Raw genomic sequence first — 20,096 nt, 5'->3', positions numbered from 1 at the left:
CTGCCATACGCAATCCTATCTATCATCTATGTCGTCACAGATTTGGAGACTTCCAGTTTGGCTCATCATCGTTGGCAAGGCACAGTCAGTGTCAAAGGAAGATGGGGATTGCAGGCACACATGAGAAGTAGACATCGCTGAAACCAGGTACTGAATGCAATGAGTCTGTGAAGCGTGAGTTACACGGCAAGACTGTCAGGACACCAGGCTGGCATGGTGTCTATCCCTCAAGTTTCCCTATAGGGTACTGGAGGTGGTCAAATGGTGCAATTGGCATGTCCATATGTGTCTGGCACATGTGAAAATGTAGAACCATTGGCTCTACCATCACATTGTTTATTGTTGTATGTAACACACCTTGGACCTAGCTTTCAGAGTGTTCCTACTTTGCAGGGCAATGTGCATGTCTCTGTGGACTGACATAGGTGCGTGGCAACCCTACAGGTATGTGAACAGTGTAAGAGAAAGATCCCTAGACTGGGGACATCAGCACTGATATCTGTCTGTACCATGGGGTATGTACATTAGGGAGCAAAGGTATGGTCATGTCATAAGGATTTACCAGGTTATACAGAGGAACATTCTGTATGCCTTCTGGCTTGTGGGAATACTGATATGTCCCTAACTTCTGATTCCTGTGGATTAGCAGAATCTGCCACCTTAGCAGACATCTTGATATTACTGTCAGGTATACTCAATGTGCTGTCTGCATGTCTACCAATAAATGTGTGTAAATGTAGTATAATAAAGTTTTTGCATCTAACCATGTTTGAATCCTAATGTAATTAATCTTATGCTGATAGTGTCCATGCGTGATGTCCATGACATAGGTTGCACAATACAGAGGGACATATTGATAGCAGAGTTTCCCGTGCATCACAGTTGTACATGGTAGATTAATGACACATACACATGACCTGTGTTAGAGTGATTTATTGTGAACAGTTAATATGTGTGGCAAAGAATCTACAATGACACAATCTAAACGGTAAAGGGATCAGGCAATGGTGGCTGAAATCATGAGGGTATCTGCTACACCATTTGGATACACAAGTCCAGTGTCCTTGTACCATGGAAAAATCGAGTTTGCTTTAAGAACAGTCAACAGGGTGTGTCTGTGGCACTCAAGGGGAACAAGTCATGAGAGGTTCACTTCCTAACAGTGGGTTTTGTCTTGGTATCTGCTCCCCCTGGATTTCTGGGTGGACGCTAATGTTTTTTGGGAGGAGAGTGTCCTCTGCTATAGAGGGTGGGGTGTCTGAGGCATGTCCTTCCCCTGGCAGGGCTTCATTCCACTAGCAGCAGCAGTTGTAGAAGGGCTTGCAAACTCATTGCTAGTGGAAGAGACCTGATGTGCTGCAGTCCTACTCAGGGTTGTGTTGATGTCCCTTAGCACCCTGGCAATGGAAGGCAGGCAGGTATTTTGTGCCTGCCACTGCTGCATGACTTCCTGGTGATTGTCCCTCTGCAGCTGTTGAATTTCCCCCATCATGGTGATTACCTGGCCCATCATGCCTTGGAAATTCTGGTATGCTCCTAAGACTTGGGAGATGGTTTCCTGGTCAGTATTGTCCCTGGGAGCCCCACAGCATCCCTCCCACGCATCCCACCCCCACGCGCTTGTACTCCTCACACAGGGTGACCACTCCCAGTGGTGGCAGGCCCATCATTGACAGGGGTAACAAGAGGAGACTCAGGTGCCTATATTGTGGGGCACACAATGGATGATACAGTTCTTGGGACACAGGTTTGGGGCAAATGGTTGCCTGTGATGTAGATGCAACAGGGATGGGAGGAGTCGAGGTGGGCAGGATGAGGCTAACAGTTGTTGACTGACTAGATGTCCCTGATGGGCGAGCTTCCTTTTCAGTGTCCACACATCCAAGGGTGTTGTCCTCACTGGGGCCTTCATCCAGAGGGGTTGTGGTAGTCTCTGGTATCCTGTCCACTGTGACATTGGCAAGGTTACCTGTGGGAGAAGTTGAACACAGAGTTGCTGTTACATTTAGGGTATGATTGATGTTGTGTGAGATGCAGAGAGTGCCTTAACATGACCCCCAGAAATGACAATGACAGCTGCTGCACAATCTTGCTTACTACAACGTGAGACTCTGTAATTTCCATACCATACACCAAGGATGTTGGTAACGATTGGACTGTTGATACCATCTTATGTTTTCAGATAATTGCCATGGGTATTAATCTTTGTTGCCTTTTGAAGTGTCTGACATGATACATGGCATAACAAAAAGGTGTGCAATGCACACTAGTGTCAGTGTAGTAATACAGTATGGGATAATGAAATAGACATTGACCTGTAACTGGTTATACTGCTTGTGCATCCATTTTTACATCAATATTTCCATCCCAGGTGAGTACAATTTAACCTTATGTATGTTTATTCTGTGGGCATTGTGATTGGGCACTCAGCTATAGCTGTGCTTTCTTGGTGATGATAGTGGGAGTGGACCATTGCATTGCTGTCATTGCCATTCACTGTTACACATGTGCACACTCTAAATGGCTTGTATTGGTAGGTAGTTTCACAAGAATGACATCTCACATTTTGTGCACTGTTCTGATTTTCCTGATGGTAAGTTATTGCATTCTGTTGTAGTGCTATGAGTTGCCAGTAATTCATGTACCATTTTCAAGGATTATGGAGCCAGGTGAGTTTAGTGGACATGTCCAAGACTTTCTCCCCCAAAGTTGTGAATGTAGGGGAGGATGTGGGGGCCCACTGCCAGTCTTGAGTACTGCCAGCTGGTGCCTGGAGGCCATAGACCGTACCACCCCCCTGAGGTCATTCCTCCTCTTCCTGATGTCCTCTCTCGCACGTGGATAGCTGCCTACAGAATTGACCCTGTCGACTATTCTTTGCCACAACTCCATTTTCCTGGCAATTGACTTTTGCTGGACGTGTGCTCCAAACAGGTGTGGCTCTACCCTGACAATTCCGTCCACCATGACCCTCAACTCCTCATCCCTGAAACGTGGGTGTTTTTGTGGGGACATGGTAGTGGTGGTGAAGATGGTGTGGTTGTGTTCAAAGATGAAAGGCTGGAGTAAAATGTAAGTGGTGAGGTGTATGTGCTGTGCTGTGAGTGGGTGACAGTTGTTGTGGATTGTGTGTGGTAGTAAAATGTGTGTTGTATATGTTGTACAGGTGTGTGATATGTGCATAGTGAAATGTATGTGGATGCCTAATATTGGTTTTCCTATTTTGGTATATGTTTTTGCTTGTCTATGTGTGCCATTCAGATTGTAAAGGATTGTGGTTTGTGTAGGGGTGGGTTATATAGTGCAATGTGTAGGTGTGTCATGTGTGTGGATGTGTGTCAGGTGTGGGGTATTCAAACTATTCAATGTGTTGCAGTGTTCATTGTGCTGTGAGCTGAGATCGCGAGGTTCGCACCACCAGTAGTTTTCTGCCATGGAGGTAATGCTGTCATGATTTGTGGATCGTAATCTGATAGGTGGATATCTGTCGGGCTGGTGGTCAATGTCCTGGCAGTTTCAGGAATATGGCTGTTTTTGGTAGTCTTCTCAGTGTGTCTCTTAATACGGTGGTCTGGTTGCCGCCAACATGGTGGTCTTTTTGGCAGCCGATACCGCAGCAGTCTTACGGTCAGACTGCCAAAGTCGTAATGAGGCCCACTGACTTTTCTTCTACCAAAATCATGGCCCCTCATATCCTAGAGATAGAAAAGGTGTATTGCTTCAAGAAATGAATGGGTATTAGCTGTAAGGTCACATGATGGGGTGAAACACGTCCCATCTGTGCAAATCAGCTGATCTACTGACATTTTAATCCTATTTGCTAATGCTTTAGCTAAAATGTTATAGTCCATGTTTAAAACTTGATTGGCATCTAGGAAGCTGTCTCCGTTGGATATTACTATGAAATTTAGAACATCTACTAAATTAACTGAGCAAAAAGACGAAGGAAGCCTATGGGCTAAATGGGCATGATAAATTGGTTCTATTAATGGAGTCTTTATCTCCGCAGGCCTTGCAGTTTGAGGTATAATTAATTATGTTGTTTCATGTTCTGCAGAAGCCCTAGAGATGATTGAGCTGAGTTATTGGAAGCTTTTCATAAGGTAGAAGCTCTTCTAAAATGTTTTTAATCAGGCTGTATGAGGGTGATAAATACCCCAATAAAGGTCGAAAATATCTCATTTATTTTCTGTGGTGCTTTAGTAAATTTATTTGGGACTCATATATCAGAGATAATATTCTTGCTACTTTTCCCTTATTGGCCACATTATTAATTTGCTTGTGCAATCATTGTCCTTGTAAACCCGTTGTCTGTCAATGTGTGAATTTGAAGATACCCTGTGAACAGTTGCCAACAGGATCAAATGATGTTGTTTGATATTTGAAACTGCAGTGGAAAGTGATTGGAATGTGATGGAATGTGATTTTCCCTGTAAGAGTAGCTTTAAAGTCCTCCCATATTAGTTTGTCACCTGCAGACCATCAAATCACAATAAAGTTCCAAATCTTGCCTAAAAAGCTCCCCACAGACAGAAGTTTATGTAATTTCCATCTACACACACATCTTTGTGCCCCGAACAATTAGTTCAAGTTGAATAGCTGACTAATCTGATAAACAGGCAAAGATGAAGTCCACAGAAGTGTGGCTCAATGGTTAGAGCGGCAGACCCTGAAGCAGAGATTTGGCTCAAGACCAGGGTTCAAGTCCCGCTTCGGTAGGTCTTGGGCTCAATTCCCCTTGACCAGATAATTCTCGCCTCGGTGCCTTATCTAATTCATGGGTCCCACTCTGCAACTCTGGGCAATAGCTTGCTTAATCTCCACAACGGCCCCAACAGCGCTTGGATGCCTGGCTTCACCCTGGGGGTGCTCAGGAGTGGGTGCCTCACAGGTAAAAGCCAGGAGGGGTTCCATAGCGGTATGAGTACAGCGCCTTGAGACCCTAACGGGTGAGTAGTGCGCTATACAAGTGCTAATTTACATTTTTTACATTTACACAGAGCCACCTGATTGTAAGCTAGGGGCTAGTAAAAAAATGTCCTTCCTGAAAGCAGAATTACATCTCATTGAAAACCACTGCATTGACTGTTTGGCGAGAACCAGGACTCAGAGTTCTGCATTGACCAACAAGATCCAACCCTGATATCACTGCTTTAAAGGTGTCTATGCTTTTGGCTGTAATTTGCACTCTTTTCTGATTAAAAATAGGTAACGCTATTTTATGTATAACATTAGAATCCCACTTAAACGTTTCTTCTGGAAGAAGAAAGATTAAGTGTCAGAATATTTATAATAGATTTGTGTAAGCATTGAAACCTGAAATTAGCAGCATAATTCAGAATCATTTGATTTGCTGACAGAATAAACTGGTTGATTAAGTGCTGCAGTATGCTAGGTACTGTAGTGATGAAATTGAATTGAAGCAGAAAATGTTGAAGCAGTAAGTGATGGTGATGTAAATTAAATCTGCTCAGACAGGAACACAGAGTCCGCAAGTGATGGTTAACACCAGTGGGATGCAAGGTATGCAAAGTAGATTAATAACATGGCTCAATTTAGAGGTACAGGTTGTGGTGTTCACATAGATCAGAGTGGTAATACGGTTGATGTTCAGTAAATGATGAAGCTGAGCCCATGTCATAATTATGGTAGTTTTGGACACTGGATGCAGGAGTGTCCGTACAGTAATGAAAATAGTTTGGTGCAGAATGGTGGTGTTGCACAGACTTCAGACAATAGTCAGGTTCAAATTCAGAGAGTCCAAAGACCCTGAATCCAAAATGTGACTGTTCCTACTGGATTATAACAGATGCAGATCCTGCAACAAATGCAGGTCCACCAACAGATTCAAGTCCCTCAGCAAATGCCAGTTCCTCAAGCCCCAATGCAACAGCAGCAAGCGATGGCTCCTCAGCCAAACATGAATCAGAAAAGCAAATGCGCATGTAAAGGAGTTAATCACACGATACCCATTATTTGATTTCAGTGATGATAAAGTTCCTGAAACATACAACAATGACAGTTAGGATGAGGAAGAATGTGTACTGGCTGCATCCTTAGAGGTGAATCAGTGTGGTCCCTATGTAAATGCAAATGTTATGGGACATGATGTTTCATTCTTGGTTGAGACTGGAGCAACACGTTCCAGTGCAGAACCGCAGAAGTGCCAAATGTGCCCTTTTCAGGAAGAAAAGTACAGGTGGTAGGAGTAGCAAAACAGCATTCAATAAACTTGATTACAGAACATATTCTAGTTAAAATTGGGTCATTTGAGGATTTACACCAATTTGGTGTTTGTGATTCAAGTCCTGTGAGTTATTAGGACGTAACCTGTTATGTAAATTAAACTGTTCCATTAGTTGCAGCCATAGTGGAATAACCATTTAGATAAATAGTGATGATGAGACATCCAGAAAAAATTGATTAAATGCGTCCTCTCATTTCAACATTTCCAATGATGACAGTTAATGATTTGCCCGAAGAGCTGCAAGGAACAGTGGTGGCGAAGGTTTGGGATTTTTCAGGGAAAAATATAGGACTAATAAGCTATGTTGAACCTGTCAAAATAACCAGAAAGACAAACTTAGTGTTTCCCAGGATTCCCCAGTATAATATGGCCCCAGATGTGATTGCTGAGATTACTTCTGTGATTGAAAATTTTGTGGAGCAAGGAGTCCTGAAAGAGGTAATGGGAAGCCTGTGTAATTCTCCTGTTATGGGACTACGGAAGCCCAATGGAAAATACTGCATAGTCCAAGATTTAAGAAAGGTGAATGGAATTGTCGTTTCCTGTTGTCCTGTGGTACCAAATACTGCTGTGATTTTGTTTCAGATCCCCTGTGAAGTGGAATGGTTCTCTGGTTCTCTGTTATTCACTTGTGTCAGGCATTCTTTTCCATTTCACGTCATGACAAAAGTCAGTTCTTATTTTCATTTAAATTCAGAAGCTGTGTATATTTCTCAGGGGTACACCGAGCCACCATCCATTTTCAATCAAATCCTGAAAGAGAATTTAGAGTCACTCCAAATTCCATTTCATTCCGTGTTAGTTCAGTACATAGATGACTTGATGGTTGCATCAAATTCCCACAAAACCTGTAGGAGAAATACCATCGCTCTGTTGAACCATTTGTGTGAAAACAGGCATAAAGTTTCCCCCCCACAAAATTACATTACTGTCTGAGAGAAGTGAAATATTTGGGTCATCACATAAAAAATGAGCAAGGAAGGTGTCCCAAAAGATAATTGCAACAATTTTGCACATGAATCCACCTGTGACAGAGTGATGTCAAAATGTTCCTGGGAATTCTTCCTGGCTACTGCTGCCAGTGGTTCCAAAATGTTGTAATGATTTCCAAGCCATTGAAAAAATTGACACACAAGTCTCTGATCTAGTACCATTTGATGCTGCTGCATGCATGAAAGCCTTCTCTGAGTTGAGAGAAAGCCTGTGCTGAGCCCCACCTCTGGGAATGCCTGAGTACAATAAATATTTTTTCTTTATTGTTTTGCCACGAACGTGATGGTTGCGCCCTTTCCATTTTGATGCAGTTAGATGGAGGGGTCAACAGACCAGTGGCTTATGTTTCTGCCACATTGGATCCTGTGGCTGCTGGGTTGCCCAGCTGTTTAAAATCAGTTGCGGCCACAGATGTTAGCATTGGACAGTATGAAGGCATTGTCATTGGTTATCCCCTGAAAGTCTAGGTACCCCACTCCGTGGCGGTCCTTTTGACCCAAAATGAAACCCAATATTTGACCAACGCACGTTTAACCCGTTATGAGTTAACACCACATTAAACCCTGCAATACTCTTGCCTGTAAATGTTGAAAATGCAATTGATCAAGAAGATGAAGAGGAACATGACTGTCTCAATGTGACTGAACTGTGCACCAAACCTAGCCCCAATATCCAAGATACCACATTAGACGAAAATGACTATGTTGTGTTTATGAATGGCTCCAGTTTGAGAGATAATAGAGGTACTTTGAGAGCTGGTTATGCGGTTTGCACAGTTTTAGGGGTAATAGAAGCTTCATGGCTTCAAATGGTGGCTCTTACCAGAGCATGCTGAACAGCTCAAAGTGACCATTTTCACTGATAGACAGCACAGGTTTGGTGTGATTCACAACTTTGGACAGTTGTGGTCCCATGAGAGGCTTTATGATCTTTTCAAGATTACCAATCCAAAACTGTGATAGAATATATCAGTTACTGAAAGCATTACAAGTACCTGAAGAAACTGCAGTTGTGAAATGTGCAGCACATCAAAAGTCAAGTGATTATAACCCATTGGACAATGCCTATGCTGATCAACTGGCCAGATACTGTGTGCTCCATGGCACATTCTTGAAAGAGGAAAGCAGTGATAAAAGTAGCATCAATGAAACAAACCAAAGTTTCTTGATGACATCCATTGATACATGGAAAGAGGTTAAGAGATTACAGGAGGAAGTTACTAAGGAAGAATGTAGAGTTTGCAGTAGAGCAGGTTGTGTACAGTGAGATGAAGATGATGTTTGAATTTCAAATGAAGGCAAAGCAGTGTTGCCAAACAGGTTGTTGCCTTCTATGGTGAGGTATTATCATGGGCAGGTACATCCTGGCATACATTGTACAACCCCAGATTCAGACTAGTTGCAGAAGCAATGTATCACAGATTTGTAACGTGTCAGCAGCAGAATGATGGGAAACACACTGTGGTTAATCTCAGCCACACAGGCTGATCAGGAGGACCTTTTAAAAGAATGCAACTTGATTTCACTGAGATGGCTGCATGCAATGGACTGAAGTACGTGTTGGTGATAGTATGTGTGTCCTCCGCTGGATAGAAGCTTACCCAACTCACAGAAATTATAGTCTCACTGTTACAAAGCTGTTGTTGAGGGAGCTAACCCATTGGTTCGGATTTCCCACCTCTTTGGAGTCAGAGTGGGTATCACATTTTAATAATGAGATCAAAAAATTGTGTGCAGCACTACAAATTGAGCAAAGATTGCACTACAGTTACAAACTGGAGGCATCTGGATTGGTTGAGCATGTGAATGAAACTTTAAGGTCTAGATTGGCAAAGATGTGTGCGCCTACAACATTAAAATTGCCTGATGCATTGCCATTTGTTCTGATGAGCATGCATAGCACTCCTGACAGGAAGGCAGGAATGTCCTCACATGAGATTCTCATGGGATGCGCCATGAGACTACCAGCTATGCCTGCAAATGCCCTTGTGAACATTACAGCTGACTTAGTGCTGGATTATTACAAAGGACAACCTGATGTGGTTTGGTCGTTGTCTCATCAGGTTAAAGAAGCAACAGCTCAATCGTCAAATGAACAATGTCACAATTTGAGTCCTGGTGAATGGGTTCTGGTGAAGAAGCATGTTAGAAAGACATGTTTAGAGCCATGTTGGAAAGGGTTGTATCAGATTGTTCTAGTGACTAAAACAGCTGGGAAGTGTGCTGGTCTGCCAAACTGGGTTCATGGGAGCCACACAAAGAAAGTTCCAAGTCTACCTGAAGATACAGTGCCTGCTCCTCTAGTGTCAGAATCAGTGAGTGAAGGGGTCCAGGTTAGCCAAGCTGTGAGGACTGGACAAGTGGCGGCCACAGAGCCTGCACAAAGTGGTGAGAGTCTGAGCACATCAAAGACTTTTGAAAATGCAAGAGAGTCGAGACAAAGTCTGTCGACTCCTGCTAGTTCAGCCCATGTCACAGCGCCAGTTGTGCCTGAAATGCAAACTGTGAGGGGCAACCAGTGGCTCTCAAAAAGTCCAGAACCAGTTACAGACATGCTTTCCACAATTACTGAAGTGACAGAAGAGTCTGATCAAAGTGACGGTGAAAACAGTGCAGCAATGAAATCAAAGAGAAAAAAGGGTGCCAAATTGCAGGTACTCTGCACCCGAACGGACATACGTTGCTGCAAATGAATGGAAGAAGGAATTCATTGCCTTTTGTCTTGACAATTCACATTAAGCTGAACATTCTGGAACTTGAAATCGCCTTAGAGTTGAACTTTGAAATAACCTTCACAATTGATGAACAGAGACACTATTTGCTGAAAGTGCTAATCAGTGATTACAAAATGGTAATTTAAAAAAACGTATTTTCCCCCTTTTAAACTCTTTGAGGAAATTGTTAGTAGACACTTAATGAGCCTTCTAGAAGATCAAGAACTGCTGTGAATAGGTGCAAAGGATTTTGAAAGGATTTTAGGAAAATAAATATATATTTTATTTTTTGTTTATTTTCAGATTTTTGCTTTGCTCACGTAGAGAAGTGAAAAGCACACTATGAGTTCAAGCTCATGTTTGTGCTTTGTTATTTGAATTTTAAATTTGTATTTTGGTCTGACTCAAGGTAGGACACCAAGGTACTTACATGTATTAAAGTTACAAATGTGGTGCTCTGCTTACTTTCAAACTAAGAGGGAATGAAGCTAAAGAATGCAAAGAATGCAGCACTCTTTGTCTGAGTAAGGAATTAATCAAGGCACTTTCCAGATCTCAAACAAAGGCACACAAAATTGTGAACATGAGTATTTAACTTGAATGCACCAAAACACATGTAGATAGCAAAATAATCACAGCAGTTAAACAAACGATAGGCAGAAAAAGTGTAATACATTAACAATGAGTATGTATGCAGTGAATATATATAGTTATGTATGCACAGAGCAAAGCTAAATAATTAGGAATTAAAATCCATCGCCATGGGGATTGAATCAAACATCACCCTTGCCAATGTCAAGCTGTGGAACCCTGGACAGCTGAGACAGGAGAAACATTCCCCAATGGGAATTGGTTCTAAGAAGTGCATCCATCCTCAAAATGAGTTTCTTCTGTCTCAGCGGCAAGCTTCCCCACCTTATATACCTTAAACAAACCCAGGAGGAAGGTTCTCGTAACCTCCTCCCTCCCTTCGAGTAAGTTGTGAAATTCAAATACTGGCTGTACTTGTTCTGTGTCGAAAACATGCAAAAGGACTGGCCAGGCCCCAATGCACATACCAGAGATAAAGCCGTAACTTTCTCTGCTCTGAACATTCTCATCCAGGTACACTCTTATCACCTCCGTATCCCCCACAATATGTCCCTGCTCTGGTGAGAAGAGCGAAAACACATTCAGTGTAGAAAACAAGTTGTGTGTGGAAAAATACCTGTGCCACTGATGTGACGGCATCTGAAGCTAAGCTAATCACAAAATGGAGTCAGTGGTTAAAATGGAGTCAGTGGTCACATACAGATAGCATTACACCTCACCCTTTGACCAGTGACTCTCATAACATTCTGGTCTAAAAGTAACCCTTTTCGACCTCACCATTGTAAGTAGATTAGATATGCATCGTACACCGCAACATAGCAATATTATAATACAAATCACTACAAGTACCCCACATAAAATAGCACATAATTCCCCAAAATCAGGCAACCAGTTAAATAACCAATCCCACCACCCTCTATCAACATCTTGTCTTGCTCCTTTCACCAATTCATGCAAAGCATCAACATGAGACTGGATAGATTTAGGGGGTCATTCTGACCCTGGCGGTAAAATCCGCCAGGGCCAACGACCGCGGGAGCACCGCCAACAGGCTGGCGGTGCTCCCTTGGGCATTCTGACCGCGGCGGTACAGCCGCGGTCAGAAACGGAAAACCGGCGGTGTACCGCCGGTTTTCCGCTGCCCTGGGGAATCCTCCATGGCGGCGCAGCTTGCTGCGCCGCCATGGGGATTCCGACCCCCATACCGCCATCCTGTTCCTGCCAGTTTTGGCCGCCAGGCACAGGATGGCGGTATGGGGTGTCGTGGGGCCCCTGGGGGCCCCTGCAGTGCCCATGCCAATGGCATGGGCACTGCAGGGGCCCCCGTAACAGGGCCCCACCAAGATTTTCAGTGTCTGCCATGCAGATACTGAAAATCGCGACGGGTGCAACTGCACCCGTCGCACCCCTTCCACTCCGCCGGCTCCATTCGGAGCCGGCATCCTCATGGAAGGGTGTTTCCCGCTGGGCTGGCGGGCGGCCTTCTGGCGATCGCCCGCCAGCCCAGCGGGAAACCCAGAATACCCGCGGCGGTCTTATGACCGCGCAGTGGTATTCTGGCGGGCCCAGCCAGGCCGGCGGCTTCCGCCACCGGCCGGGGTCAGAATGACCCCCTTAGAGTTATCTGACAAATTAAAGCAGAACATTCCCTCAAACTCTGAGCAGCCATGATCATGCTTCAAGAGCAAGTAGTCAATGGCTGCCCTGTTTTGCAATGCAGCTTTTCTAGTGCCTCGTATATCAAGTAATAATTCAGCCAAAGCGATGGATGTGTGCTTGATGTTCTTAACCAGCAAACATGCTAACTTGTTACTAATGTGAGTATTATAAACAGCTAATCCTGGAACTCCTGTATAAAAATACTTAAACTCACATATTCTGATTTAGATAATAACTGAATTTCAGAGTCACAATCTTCGCTTAATTGAACTGTTTCCCTTGGATAGCGAGTATGTACAGAGTGAAATGGAAACATCATGAGTCCTAACAGCGTAAAGCACACGGTCCACAAGTTATTTTGGCTGGAATGTATGTATAGGTGGTATTTCCACAAGAGAACAACCACCCCACTGGTAGTTTAACATGCTTGATGTGGCTAGCAGCAGTCACAATATGTTGTCAAAACATGCTGCTATTCATATTTTTACAGGTTTTATCATTTGTATGCTGACACAGTACTCGTTGTTCCCACAGGATCTCTTGAGGAGACCCCGTTGTTGCCTCAAGGCACATTTGAGCACATTTTCCAATTTTCTAATTATCACAAGTTGAGTTGTAGCAAACATCACCGGTAGTAATATTGTAAGTAATCACATGGTTCAGGTTATCCCATTTTTTATCCGTTACCTCTTGGCAAGACCTGCAGTACTCATAAAGGGTGAAGTGTGACAACATGTCACTTTCTTGAACTGTTCCATCTTTGTTGGTAACACAAAAGGATGATGGACGGAGTGCTGAACAATGCAAACACTCACCCCCAGTCACAGATCTGGGTTTAATCCATTGTTCTTTTGCTCACCGTGCCACCCCAGTCTGGACACAGCCATATGCAAATCAGTCTTGACCCTGTTTCTCATGGGAACAGTTCAGCCCGAACTGCCAGGTCAGGTCCTCCCTGGACTGGAAACAAGTATCCTGGGACTGGTTTCAGGGTATCACCCTTCATCAACCAGGTTAGCTTGATTCCAGCGGCACAGTGAGCACGGGACTTCACATTTTGAGAGGGTCCTTGTGTCATCCACCCTTTGCTCTGCAAGAGTTAGTGTGTTTATCGTTTATATCTTTCAGAACCCCCCCAAAAATAAGAAAATGCCATCAAACAATGAAAGTAGCAATACATTGAAAGAAAAGAAAATATATAGCTATGTCACATAATCTACAATGCAAAATATCTGAGAATCAAAAATAAAATTAACAAAGATACATAGAATATAATTTTGAGTTTGGCGGACGGGGTATTCCATCACAAACATGATGCAGTACCATGTATACTGAACTGTCGGTCTGCCCACCTTAATGTACATCGGGTAGTCTGTCAGCTTTCTGATGACATTGTCCCATTTGCTCTATTGACAGAAACCTTACTCAAAATGGTCTGAAGACAGAGTATTAGAATCACACCGTCCGTCCTCTTAGGGGCAGATGATCTGATGCCCTTTTCTTCTGTCTGCCACAGGTGTGGAAAACCTGGCAATGACAAACATAAAAATTAAAATAATGACCACCCACACATGACAAGAGTGTCATTAGTTATTTGTTTTCCAAAATAAAAAACATGTTTCGAGTTTGTTTTTGAAAAACAAAATGTTTGGTGAGTGGCTGTCTAAACCAATGGTTGCTGTCCCTCATATAGGTGTCTCTGTGAATACTTGCAAAATAGAGGGGTCCATTCCTGCTCGCTCTATAATATTCTGTAATATGTGTCAGGCACAGGAGAGATCCATGAAAACCATATGTAAGGCCTTTCTCTTGGCCTTGACATATTTACCTATGATCAAAGATAAGTTTAATGCTTGTTCAGTGCTGCCCAGTCCTGGATGGAATCCGTACTGAACCTCTGAGAAGAACCTCTGAGAAGAATGATTTTTCTTCTGCCAAGTTTTTTAATTTTTGCTAAAATTACCCTACCCAATATGTTTACTGAGTCTTTGAATAACGAGACAGGCTGGTAATTGGCGGGGGAGTTTCTAACTACTTTTTTAAAAATGGGATCTGTTATGGATTCCCTCCGCGACTCTATTGGGGTCATTACAACATTGGCGGTAAATGCAGAAGACTGCCAATACACCGCCGCTGCTGCGGTAGACCGCCACAGCTATTATGACACACATCTCGGAATCCGCCGAAATTCAGACACCCACACAACACCGCCACACCAAAGGTCAGTGATAAACTGGCGGAAACAAATCCTCCACCTCCACGCCAACAGAAACACGCCCATGCTATTACGACCCACAAATCCACGCGGCGGTCTTTCAACCGCGGTATTCCATTTGCAGTACACACCGCCGCGCTCAAAATACACACACATATACAAAACACTGCCACATTGGACAGTTCCAAATACACACACCTGATACACATACACACACCACTCCCACACACCCAATACAATATAAAACACACACCCACATCACCCACAAACCCCTATGACCAGAAATTCTGAAAGAAGGCCAGAGAGAGAGCACAGCAATTGACAACCCCATCACACAGGGGCACACAACACCATCACCCACACAACATCCACGCACAAAACACCACACACCACTACACTCACCACACTCATCACCACATACCCCACACCTCACCCACACCACCCCATGGCACGCCAAAGACACCCCCGCTTTTCCGAGGAGGAGCTCAGGGTCATGGTGGAGGAAATCGTCCGGGTAGAGCCACAGCTATTTGGCTCACAGGTACAGCACACATCAATAGCCAGGAAGATGGAGTTATGGTGCAGAATAGTGGACAGGGTGAACGCCGTGGGACAGCACCCAAGAATTGGGGAGTACATCAGGAAGAGGTGGAACGACCTACGGGGAAAGGTGCGTTTAATGGTCTCCAGGCACAACATCGCGGTGCAGCGGACTGGCGGTGGACCCCCACCTCCTCCCCCACAACTAACAACATCGGAGGAGCAAGTCTTGACCATCTTGCATCCTGAGGGCCTCGGATGAGTCGGTGGAGGATGGGACACTGGTAAGTCAAATTTTAACAATCATATCCCCCACCCTCCCTGCATGCTATCACACACCCCCACCCTCACCCCCTCCCCTATCACTACAACTCCTCACTAATGTACCCATGACACCAACCACCCATCCCAACACCAAGCCCTGCATGACACAACTAAGCATGGACACCCAGCACTAAAGCATGCCCACTGCATATACCCAGAACACCCCCCCAACCATCATCACACAAACCCACACACAGGAATGCTTGCACTGGGGTACACAAACACCCACCCATTGCACACCATTACACACACACATGCAATAATCATGCTCTTATGCCCCTGCAGGAACCCGAAGGACCGTCACCACACCAGAGGGTCCAGACAACACCACTCCACCCCCAGAAGAGGCCCACTGTGACGAGAGCAGCTCTGCCCTACTGGATCTTGATGACCAGCCCGGACCATCGTGGGCCTCAGGACAGTCGGTTCCCCTTGCACAGGCACAGCCCAACACCGACCTTCCACCCTCTGGTAACACCAGCACAGCACCCACCCAGCGGGCCCAAACCTCCCTACCCAGGACAGGTCAGTCAGCGGTGTGTCCACCACTACAGGGCACCCAGGGTAACCCAACAACAACAGGGACCTGGGGGCAGTGGTAGTGGGCACACGGTCCATGGGACGGAGGCACAGGAACACAGGGGAACTGGGAGGGCTGCTGTGCGACAGTGGGCAGACAGGCCAAGGGAACCCACTCTCCACAAGGCCCTATCCTCCATCATGGGAGCATACCACCACTCCCAGGAGACGATGGCCACGGTCCTGGACAAGTTGCAGGAGACCCTGCGCCTGCAGGAGGAGCAGTATTTGGGGTTCAGGGAGGAGCTCAGGACCATCAGCTCCGCCCTGGGCACCATTGTAGGGGTGCTGAAGGACATACAGCAGACCTTGAGGGACACCGTGGCACTCCAAGGGGCCCCTGACAGTAGCCACGACGATGAACTGCCCACCACCTCCGCCACAGGACCACCACACCAGCACCCCACCCCCTGCAGACGGACAACCACCATGCAAGCGGTTCCTGAGATCCAGGAACAGGACAGAGCAAGATGGCAAGACCCCCGCCAGGAAATGAGACCACCCTGATTGTCCTCCCACTGTCCCACTTTGTTACCCTGTCCATATTCGAACTGCCCCAGCTCCACTTCCTATGCCCAGATGGGCAGTGCACCTGTGAGACTAATAGACTGGACTCTGCCATGGACATTCCTCCACCATCCCCCATCACCATTTCACAACCCCCCTTCATTTTCTGAGCACTTAAATAAACACCCTTGAAACACAAAACAATCTGGAGTCAGTCTATGATTTGGTAATTTGTATTATCAATGACAGTGTCATAATGGCTGTACTATTGTAAGGCTAACATACCTATGTCACACATCACAAGCCCTTGAAGGATGCAAGCAGTTGACACGTAGGTTACCACATCTGTGAAACCGTAATGGAAGGGTACAACTCAGTTAACAAATAGTGATTGAAATCGAGAAACAGGATAGAGGTAGACGTGTGAAAGTCAATGTAATGTTAAACATGAAAATGTTCTCACCTGTGTGTCACTGGAAATATTGCTGCATGACTGACTCCCTGTTGTCGTTGTCTTCTTCCTCAGCTTCATCCTCATCACTGTCCACAGGTTCCACAGACTCGACAGCTGCTACAACACCGTCATCGGGATCATCCTCCTCCAGAAAAGGCACCTGGCGTCGCAAAGCCAAATTATGGAGCATGGAGCAAGCGATGATGATGTCGCACACCTTCTTCGGTGAGTAGAATAGGGATCCACCTGTCATATGGAGGCACCTGATCCTGGCCTTCAGGAGGCCGAAGGTGCGTTCGATCAACCTCCTAGTCCGCCCATGGGCATCATTGTACCGTTCCTCTGCCCTGGTCCTGGGATTCCTCACTGGGGTCAATAACCAGGACAGGCTGGGGTAACCAGAGTACCCCAATAGCCATATACGGTGCCTCTGGAGTTGACCCATCATATCAGGGATGCTGCTATTCCGCAGGATGTAGGTGTCATGCACAGAGCCAGGGAACATAGCATTTACCAGCGAGATGTACTGGTCTGCCAAAAAGACCATCTGGACATTCATGGAATGATAACTCTTCCTGTTCCTGTACACCTGTTCACTCCTGTGGGGGGGGACCAGAGCTACATGGGTCCCATCAATGGCACCTATGACGTTGGGGATATGTCCAAGGGCATAGAAGTCACCTTTGACTGTAGGCAAATCCTCCACCTGAGGGAAAATGATGTATCTCCTTACGTGTTTCAGCAGGGCAGCCAACACTCTGGACAACACGTTGGAAAACATAGGCTGGGACATCCCTGATGCCATGGCCACAGTAGTCTGAAATGACCCACTTGCAAGGAAATGGACCACTGACAGCACCTGCACGTCAGGGGGTATTCCAGTCGGATGGCGGATTGGTGACATCAGGTCTGGCTCCAACTGGGTACATAGTTCCTGGATAGTGGCACGGTCAAACCGGTAGGTGACGATGACATGTCTTTCTTCCTTTGTCAACAGGTCCACCAGCGGTCGGTACACCGGAGGATTCCGCCATCTTCTCATATGTCCCAGCTGACGGTGCCTACGAAGGACAACAGCGAAGAACCAGTCATTATTCCTCCAGGTATGTACCCACAGTTACACACAAGACTACACCAGACACAAAACCCTTTCTGTATGTGTGTTGAGTGTAGGCCTAGCTATGTGTGACGCAGTAGTAAATGAAGCCATGTGGGCCCCTGAAATGACGGCTGCCTGACCTCTAAACTGGGCCAATGGGATTGTGGGGTAACTGCGCTGGCGTTGCACACCGTCGCGGTAGGCGGTTGTAGACCGCAGCGCAATGCTGCATTGGTTAAAATTGGACCCTATGGGTCCCAGGAGCCAATGAACAGGTGCGCCGGCGGTGATGATGCGCACCGCCGCGGACGTCACCGCCATTTTCTATCTGTTCAATCACTAGATACCTGACCTTCGACAGGAGAGGACCTACTCTGCTAGTGCTGCTGTGACCTCGGTCTGGAAGCGACGATGGCAGCTGCGTCTGGGGAAAGGACCCCTGCCTTCACTGCACAGGAGTTGGAGAAACTTGTGGATGGGGTCCTCCCCCAGTACACCCTACTCTACGGTCCTCCAGACCAACAGGTTAGTACACAGGGAGCACGTTGTATGGGCTAGGCCTGGGTGGAGAGGGCTGGGTGGAAGAGGGAAGGGGGCAGAGTTCATAGAACATTAATGCATGGGAATGAATGGGCCACATGGCCAGAGTAGGGAGGGGGCCACTCACATTGACGGTGCAGTTGGTAATGACTGTTCCTCTTCCCTTGTGCATGTCATGTAGGTCAGCGCCCACCAGAAGAGGGACATCTGGCGTGCCATCGCCAAGGAGGTCCGGACCCTGGGGACCCACCAGAGACAGGGCACCCACTGCCGGAAGAGATGGGAGGACATTCGCCACTGCAGCAAGAAGATGGCGGAGGCTCAGCTGGGGATGGCCTCCCAATGTGGGAGGGGTGCCCGTCGCACCATGACCCCCCTGATGTTCTGGATCCTGGCGGTGGCCTACCCGGAGATAGATGGGCGCTTGAGAACATCACAGCAGACACAAGGGGGTGAGTACAACCTCATTCTGCGCACTTTGCGTGCAGTGGAGGGGTCTGGGTGGGGGAGGTGGGCTGTGGGTGTCCCTAGGCAAGGGCGAGTTAGGTAGGCAAGGCCCCTCCGTAATGTAGGCCATGTGGCACTCAACCCCACCTCAGCAGAGTGCCAAGTCAAGGTATAGTTGCCCCTGTGGCATCCATGTGCGCAGATGTCCACCATTGCCATGTAGGCCATAACCCAGAAATTGCGTGTGCAGAGTGCAGGAGCACGGCGTAATGCAGGGGGCTGCTGCGTCTGTCTTGTCCGCCAACGGTAGGGGAATGCCATGCACTAAAACTCTCTTTCTTCTGTCTCCCCCCCTTTTCCTGCTCTTTCTGTCCTTTTGTACATCAGCATCAACAGGCGGAGGTACAGTGGCACCGGAGCACGAGGGAGCTGCATCCCACATGGCCATGGAGGGCCACACCACGGACTCTGAATGCACCAGTGGGACGGAGGGCGAGGGGAGCTTCACATCGGCCACCGGATCACCAAACAGCGACACGGACTCGTCCGCTGATGGGAGCTCCCCTGTGGTGGCGGCACTATCTGTGCCCACCACTTCAACAGGTACAGCCGCCACCTCCCCTACCAGCACCGCCCTCCCAGCAGCCCCTCAGCGTTCGCCCCGTGCCTGCTCACCCAGGAGGGTGGGCATCACCTTCGCCCCAGGCACCTCAGGCCCTGCCCCAGTCACCCCTGCTGCCCTCAGTGAGGAGGCCATTGACCTCCTCAGGTCACTCACTGTTGGGCAGTCTACCATTGTGAATTCCATCCAGGGTGTAGAACGAGAGTTGCAACACGGTAATGCATTCCTGGAGGGCATTCATTCTGGCCAGGCTGTCCTTCAGCGAACCCTGCAATCTCTGGCCTCAGCACTGATGGCAGCCATTGTCCCTGTCTCTAGCCTCCCCCCTCCAACTTCCTCCACCCAGACCCAATCACCTGTTCCCCAGCCCATCCCAAGCACACCTACAGACCAGCATGCACACACGTCAACACACAAAAGTAGCTCAAGCAAACATAGGCACCACACATCCCACAGGCACTCACACAAGCATCACACCCATACAGACACAGCAACATCCACTGTCTCCACTGTGTCCCCCTCCTCCTCTTCTCCCTCCTCCCTCCCAGTCTCGTCTACACACACAC

Source organism: Pleurodeles waltl, chromosome 9, assembly GCF_031143425.1.
Source record: "Pleurodeles waltl isolate 20211129_DDA chromosome 9, aPleWal1.hap1.20221129, whole genome shotgun sequence".
Taxonomy (NCBI): domain Eukaryota; kingdom Metazoa; phylum Chordata; class Amphibia; order Caudata; family Salamandridae; genus Pleurodeles; species Pleurodeles waltl.
The sequence above is the reverse complement of the archived record's forward strand: the minus strand, read 5'-3'. Positions refer to the sequence as shown.